The following is an 8,369-nucleotide window of genomic DNA, read 5'->3' on the forward strand; positions in this document are numbered from 1 at the left end:
TTCTATAATTAATAATGGTTATAGAACAATATTATCTGTTCATGCTAATTCTATAAATGAAGTGAGCAACAGAAAGATAAGTAAATGCCCACATTTGTTGAATAATCAATTTCAAAGGATGTGCATTGATTTCCAGCACACCAGTAATCACCAGTTTATTAAATATTACATTATCTGAGATGCCTCAATATTAATGAGGGTTAAAATGCAAGCACCATCTGGAACATGTTCATCAGGGTCTGAAATTAAACCAAGCAGTATGTAATTTGTCAAACAGATGAGCAACCTACTGTGCATTGATGTCCTGGTGGGACGCTTCCTCTTCCCGCCCTCCCTTACACGCACGCGCAGCCCCCCCTCCGGTGCCGGGTCCGTGACTGGCGCATGCGCCGTTGTTGTGGCTGTCGACCTAAAGCGCATGTGCGGTGCGAGCCCGCGGAAATTTAAACCGATTTCAGAGAGAAAATTGGGAGAAAATAATATAGAAAACTATCTCTGCGGCCGGGCTAGAAACTGTAGTCGGGTCGGCGCTCGGTAGGTACTGAGGGAAGGGGAGTCTGCCTGCTGGCGGGGAGGCCACGGGCGGGCGGAGCCTGTGCGTTAGGCCGCAGGACGGTCGGTTGCCTTCCGTTAAAGGCCGGAGCCTGCGGCCCCCTCGGTCCCCTCTGCCCAGGGTCCACCACCCCGACCCCCCACGCCCCGAGCCCCGAGCCCCCTTCACCCCCGACCCCCTCCCCCTCCACGCCCCGACCCCCTCAGCCCCCGACCCCCACCCCCCCAATCCACGCCCCCACACCCCCGACCCCCTCAGCCCCGACCCTCCACCCCCTTCACGCCCCGACCCCTCACCCCCTTCACGCCCCGACCCCCCACTGCTCCGACCCCCGACCCCCTCCACGCCCCGACCCCCACTGCTCCGATTATCCTCAAACACGGACTCTAACGCCGCCATTCGGCTGGGAACATTAAACTGGGAAAACTAAATAAATGCGGGTAGGAAGGAACTGTAGATGCTGGTTTACACTGAAGATAAACACAAATGTGTATCTCAGAGGGACAGGGAGCATCTGTGGATAATTCATTCCACCCTGAACCCTGGACGTAGTTACTTTATCACCATTTTGGCAGAACTGGGCATCCGTAAGTTTCTTTCTCCTGGTTAGCCTAAACGTACTGTTTCAGAGGTTTTTTTAAGAATCGTAAAGTGCCCCAAAGCGATTCACCAGAGAGTTGTCAACAGAATATATGACACTGAGCCACATTCTGATACGGGCTTTGCATAATTTTAATTTGAGGGTTTTTTTTTGAAGGTTTTTCTCAAATATAGAATTTGGATTGCAGCCTACAGAAAGGCAGCTATTGAAATTAAATTATTCATAATATCCTGAAAAATATCCATTGATCTGACCTCCACAGCCTTCTTTGGCAAAGTATTCCACAGATTCAGTGCCCTCTGACTAAAGACATTCCCCCTCATCTTTTTCCTAAATGAGTACCCTTTCATTCTGAGGCTATTAGCCCTAGTCCTAGACTCTCCCACTGGTGGAAAGATCCTCTCCACATCCACTCTATCCAAGCTTTTCACTATTCGGTAAATTGCAAAGAGGTGTCCCCCATCCCCCGCCCTTCTAAACGCCAGCAAGTACAGGCCCGGTGCCGTCAAATTGTTAACCCACTCATTCCTGAGATCTTCTGAGTTCTGAGATTTCAAAATTTAAAAAATGTGATTAAGAATTAAGCTTAATTTCTAAAACAAAATTAGGCACATAGTTGATCAATTTGGTTGTGCAATATTGGCAGTAATGTTTATGAACTTTAACCTATCATAAAGAATCTAATTTGTGTTTTCCTAATTTGTGTTTTCCATCGTGAGTACTGAACAATCTGCTCTCTACCAATGTGTTATTTCATAAGATCTATTTTCCACTTCATCCCTCTCTTGTGTGCTGTCTGCAGCTGAACCAGATTGTTTATAATCTCCTTGAGCTTGGTATTTGATTCTATATCCTACTAATTGCTATAACTTCAATGCGTCCACCTCATCTCCACCTAAGCTTGACGCATCTGTTACTCTCTTCTCGGGCATTCTGACCTCTGAATGACTATTCCAGCAATCTCCTGGGCATCCCACTGGCTCGGTAAACCTTGTGAAACTAGAAAGCATGAGCTCATAAGCACATACTCATAAATGCCATCCAAAATCTCTATGCTCATTTCCTAAATCATACACCCCCAATTCACTTGTTAATGATTGAACCTAAAATGTTTCCAGTTTAAAATTCTCATCACTCCTTTTAAATTCCTCCATTACCTCATTCCCTCTCAGTAATTTCCTTCAGCTTTGCAACCCAATTATCTACTCCAATTTTGGCATTTTGCATATCCCTGATATTTATTACCTCATCATTGTCTCCTTTCCCCAAAGTCTTAGCTTCTGAAATTCCTTCTGAAACCTCGGCAACGCACCTCATTTTAGGACACTCATCTTGGGTCTAATCAAGCTGCTTGCTTAGAAACATGCATATGTAAGAAGCATGTGGCCTTGTCTTGTAAAAATCCTAGGGATGCTTAACTATGGTATTGCTGTTTTATAAATGCACAATGGACAATAGGTGCAGGAGTAGGCCATTCGGCCCTTCGAGCCAGCACCGCCATTCAATGTGATCATGGCTGATCATCCCCAATCCGTACCTCGTTCCTGCCTTCTCCCCATATCCCCTGACTCTGCTATTTTTAAGAGCCCTATCTAGCTCTCTCTTGAAAGCATCTAGAGAACCTGCCTCTACCACCCTCTGAGGCAGAGAATTCCACAGACTCACCACTCTGTGAGAAAAAGTGTTTCCTCGTCTCCGTTCTAAATGGCTTACCCCTTATTCTTAAACTGTGGCCCCTGGTTCTGGACTCCCCCAAATTTTGTATAAGAATTATTTATTCTTTTTGACAAATTGTGCATTCTGCAGACAGAGGTAAAAGAGGTGGAAGGGTTGCTTTACAAATCAACGAGACTGTCACGGCGGTACTCAGAGGTCATATCAGAGGGTTTGTCCACCGAGGCAATTTGGGTTGAGCTCAAAAATAATAAAGTTGCCATCACTGTAATGGGATTATACTATAGACGTGCGAGATCGGGGAACATATATGCTCCCCGATTATGGATAGATGTAAAGGAAGAGAGTTTTAGTGGCTGACTATAACTTCCTCAATATTGACTGGGACTAGCTCAATGCAAAAGGCTTAAATGGGGCAGATGCTGACTGACCCTAAGCAGATCAAATCCAGTCCAGTACATTTATTGTCTAAAATATATTCCAGTTTCTTATTTGATTATATTTGCTTCAGCTGCAGGAACAAGAGGAAACGGGTCCAGAAGAGCCATAACCTGTGAATGTGAATCATGCCACAGGAGGAAGAAGGCAATGTGACTGTAGTTGTCCGGATCAGACCTCAGAATCATCGAGAATTGGAAACCGAAAGCCATGCTGTTACACAAATGGTGGATGAAAATGTCCTGGTCTTTGATCCAAAGGAAGAAATTAATGACATGTTTTCAGGAGCTAAGTTCAGAGATAGGGGCATAACATGTCGGAAAAGGAAAGACCTGAAATTCGTGTTTGACAGAGTTTTTAATGAAAACTCTACCCAACAAGAAGTGTTTGAGTTCACAACTAAACAAATTTTGGAAGGAGTTTTGAATGGATACAATTGCTCGGGTAAGCGTTAAAGCTGCAGGTATTGGTTGAAAGCAGTACCCGGACGTGGCGTCGAAGGACGAGAAGTTGAAGCCATATAGCTGAATGGAAACAAAGCCGAAATGCCAAATAACCAAAAGCATATGAAGCCGAAACACCAACGAACCGAAAGGACAAATCACGGACGTGACGTCGGCGGGGGGGGGGGGGAGGGGGACTTGTCAGCGATTGTTCCAGACCCCCGCGTCCATCACATCACTGGCCGGTGGAGACGGGAGGGTGGGGGTCATTTTCCCACACGAGCCATTATTTGATTTTTCGGCAGAGCTGCATTCGGTTAGCTGGCTTGTAGGCGACGCAGCCTTTCAGTTAGGTGGCGTTTTGGCAGAGCGGCCATTCGGTGAGTTTGCTTTTAGCCGACGCAACTTTTCAGCGTCCCGCCATTTCGGTTTGTTGGCGTTTCGACTTCGTTTCCATTTGGCTATTTGACTTCGACTTCTTTGCTTCGGTTTCTCGTCCTTTGACGCCACGTCCGCACACGGTTGAAAGCATTGAACCAATGTAGTTCCAATGTTGCAATAAAGCTGTATTTGTACTGAGTGAAGTTAGCCAGCTGAAGCCAATTTATACAACTACAGATACTTTTTTGATGTGAACAATTTGTGACGGTGTTTCTGCACTGTATATATTTCTTACTGTACTCTAAACATCTTTATTATTTGACAACATCATGTGTTGTAAGAGAGGCCAAATGTGATATTTTTTCATTTTAATTCCAAGGATAATGGTCTCTTCTACACAACTTATATAGTATAATGCTCCATGGTCTAGAATAAGTTAAAGAAGATAGACACAAAAAGCTGGAGTAACTCAACGGGGCAGGCAGCATCTCCAGAGATGCTACCTGTCCCACTGAGTTACTCCATCTTTTTGTGTCTATCTTCGGTTTAAACCGGCATCTGCAGTTCCTTCCTACATACCAGAATAAGTTAAATTCTTTGTGGTTATTTACAGAAGTCTTGCAATTGACCTGTTAGTGTGTCTGGGCCATTTCCCTCGGGGTTGGAAAATCTTTGGAAATCAGACTAAAATACTGAGGGCACTAAGTGAATACAGCTGAGTAAACCATTGCCATATTGAGTGGTGCTTAGATTGCTTCATGCACTACCTGAATAATAGTATAACCACTGGTACTTTTATTAATGACACTTAAGGAACACCTATTATCGTCTTCACCTGCTGCATTTCACTCTAACTACACAGTGTGTCATCCACCTTACTTATGCCCCTCACAATTATATATACCACGACAAGGTCCCCCCTCAGCCTCCTACGTTACTTGAGAATAAGTATTGATGAGAAATATTCATTTAACATCTCGCCCATCTGCTCTGTCTCCACACATGACGACAATGTTGATCCTATTCTCCCCCCAGTTATCCTTTTGCCCTTAATATACTTGTACAATCTCTTGGGATTCCCCTTTTCCTCTATCATCACCCAGAGATCCTCACGCTGCCAGCCTTGCCCTTCACTTTAACATGTTGTAATTGAATTCTCCCTATTTTACTTTAAATAAAATCCTGCTTGCACGAAGTCCTTTCATCTTCAAACATGTTTTCCCAATCAACCCTTTCCAGCATTGTTTTTGTCCTAGATTCCAGCATCTGTAGTCTCATTTCTCATATGACATGTTTTTGCATTTTGAATGGAGTTTCTGTCTCTTGGATTTTAAATTGGTATCCTCTCTGCCTTCCATCACTTGTCTACCATCCCCCTTCTCAATCTCTCCCTCCATTACCCTTTCCCTCTTGGATCCATTTCATTCTGATGTGGACAAGCTTTTCCCTTTGAGAATAGGGAAGATTCAAACAAGGGGACATGACTTCAGAATTAAGCGACAGAAGTTTAGGGGTAACATGAGGGGGAACTTCTTTACTCAGAGAGTGGTAGCGGTGTGGAATGAGCTTCCAGTCGAAGTGGTGGAGGCAGGTTCGTTGGTATCATTTAAAAATAAATTGGATAGGCATATGGATGAGAAGGGAATGGAGGGTTATGGTATGAGTGCAGGCAGGTGGGACTAAGGGAAAGTAATTGTTCGGCACGGACTTGTAGGGCCGAGATGGCCTGTTTCTGTGCTGTAATTGTTATATGGTTATTCTGCTTTGCCAGTTTCTCTTGTTTCTGCCCTCTATCTCTATCTCTGATTACTCCGAAATTGGCATTTGGAGGTGGATACATTCATTCAGCTGATGCGGGAAATTGTTGTTACTGAACTTGTATCCTATGTGGCTATTTTAATTTTTATCGTCATCTTCTCTAATCTCCTAAACAGCGACTTAAAGCCATGGCCCAACCTCTATTTCCTGTCGTTCCTCAATATGCCATATATCAATGGGAATCAGCATCGTCTTGGCGGGCTTGTTAAAACAAGATTTGTCATTTACTCCTCTCATTTGAGAAACTGCCCTTTTTAAGTCAATTAAATAGTAAAAATGCCTTGTGTTATGCATCAAAAATGTGAGGATAACATGGAGGCCTTTTGAAAATGTCAGGTACATTAGTCTTTAAAACTTAAACTCAGTTAGGTTAAAGTTGTTTCAGTTTAGATGATTGAATTTTGGTAATACAGGTCTGTCAATGATCAGCAATATAAATATGTTTGCATTAATCCTGGAATTTTGGGACTGCAATCAAATGTTAACCCTTTCCCACAGTCCTGCTTTATATTTACCAGCCCTGAGGCAACATTATGATGGAAAAGATTACTGTCTGAAAGTAGTTTAAGCAGTATAGCATGTCCACTAGTGACATAAGTATTTTTGTGCTCCTGTGTTTTGATAGCTTCAGTCAAAGTAGCACAAAGTTTATTCCTTATTAATTCTAACTTTCCACCCAGAGGGATACAATTTTAACCAAATTTTGTAGACCAGCTATCCATTACTCACAATAAGCATAAAATGTGGTGAAAGCTCAGAATGAAACAGATTTACAGCCACAAATATCACTGGTTGCAATTCTTCTCCATTGCTTGATGAAATACGTCTCCAAAGTAGAATCTATAAGGGCTGTTTCACTTGAGCAGATTGAAATGTGATGGAGTTCATTAATCTAAAGTAACCTGCAAGTTCATGAGCAAGCAGCTTCAGGGAAAGCAGGTACCAATTTGCACAGTGTATGCTTTGCTGACCATACAATATTATCTTTGTTTTGAGTGTGCCTCTTATCATTTTCTATTGTATGACTGTATAGTGTTGCTCATTTGAAACAGAGTATCATGTTGGATTTGAAGCCTTCTTCTGACCTTTAATGAATATTCAACTGAGACAGACAAGAGTAACTTCGAAAGAAACTCAGATTAGGCATGAATTTCTTCAGCTGTGCTGCCTCAGACAGTAGCTTTCTGGGTCTTCTTCAGAAGATTCAAGCTTCTTTCCAGAGCATAATTAAATGTCTACTTCAGTGGTGCAACAAATATTTTTGAGAGGGCCAGATTTATGATTCAAACTACATCCAAGAGTCATTCAGGCAGGTTCTCTGAAGAGAATGAAAATTTAATGGGTCAATAACTTTTTCACAGAGGCATTTTTTAAGCATTTTCCAAATTTTATTTCAGACTTTCAAGATTCTGCCTTTGGATTACTAAATTTTTAGCCATGTTTACAGATACAGATGCTGCAATTCTTGTTGCTGAATTAGCCTAAACAAATATTTCTGGTGCTAAAAATATATTGCTGAAATATCTAGCAGATCTAATCAACATCAGTAGAATAACAAACAATTTATCTTTTGGGGGCCCATGATCTTGCATTAGATTTGGCGACAGAAAGTGTAATTGGGACAACCAAACATGTCAAATTCATTTGTGAATTAATTTTTGATGGTGAAAATATTTCTATTTCCCCAAATACATTTGTAAACTAAAGAGGACCGACACTGGCGACAGCATGTTCTGAAAACCTATGCTTGTTTCTATCTACATGCAACGGCCGTAATATCTTACATGAAGAGTTTCAAGTATATCTTTCATTTTTCAGTCTTTGCCTATGGTGCAACAGGATATCTGGCAAGACCCACACGGATGTTGGGCAGCTGTGGAGTCAGCCTCAAAGAGGATGTACCTCACCATGCAGCACGCTCTACGAGAGAATCGAACAAATGAAAGATGAGAAATTTGTGAAGTTGCTGTCCCTCGTATTTTGGAGGGCAAGTTAGAAACAAAATTTGAACTGTTCGTTTTAATATAGTAATGTAGAGTATTTTTCAATCTTTAATATTTTATATTATTTCAATTTATTATTTAAATTACAAGCACACACACCATTTCTCTGTTCAGGAGTTGTTAGCAAGAACGAGAAGATACTAATTCAGCTGGGAGATTTTTTGCCTTTGCTGGATACCAGTGTAGACAAATGCTATGGGATTGGGACTTGGCTGGATTTCTGTATTCCAGATTGGAATGCCGAGCCTCTGCCCAGTTCTATGGGTGAAAGCAGGTAGACCTCTGGAAGCTCTGCTGTCATTCCAGTAGAAGATTGAAGATAGATGTGTGTCATCGGCCTATCCCTTCTACACCATAAAATCATCTGAATATGATGAAATGTGATTCCTTCACGCTTTAATCCATGGTAACATTCAAACTGAGGCCATCAACAATTCCAGCACACATCATTCTTGCTG

The 8,369-nt window shown here is 42.3% G+C and overlaps 1 long non-coding RNA gene across 1 annotated transcript; it reads left to right on the forward strand.

Annotated features, from left to right (window-relative positions):
- The first annotated feature begins 384 nt into the window (after window positions 1–384).
- LOC129713722 (uncharacterized) lies at window positions 385–7,750 on the forward strand. The gene is made up of 3 exons (XR_008726275.1): window positions 385–534; window positions 3,340–3,710; window positions 7,727–7,750. It is a non-coding gene; the product is annotated as an uncharacterized LOC129713722 (long non-coding RNA).
- Window positions 7,751–8,369: the final 619 nt, after the last annotated feature.

The sequence above is a fragment of the Leucoraja erinacea genome, chromosome 37 (assembly GCF_028641065.1).
Source record: "Leucoraja erinacea ecotype New England chromosome 37, Leri_hhj_1, whole genome shotgun sequence".
NCBI lineage: Eukaryota > Metazoa > Chordata > Chondrichthyes > Rajiformes > Rajidae > Leucoraja > Leucoraja erinaceus.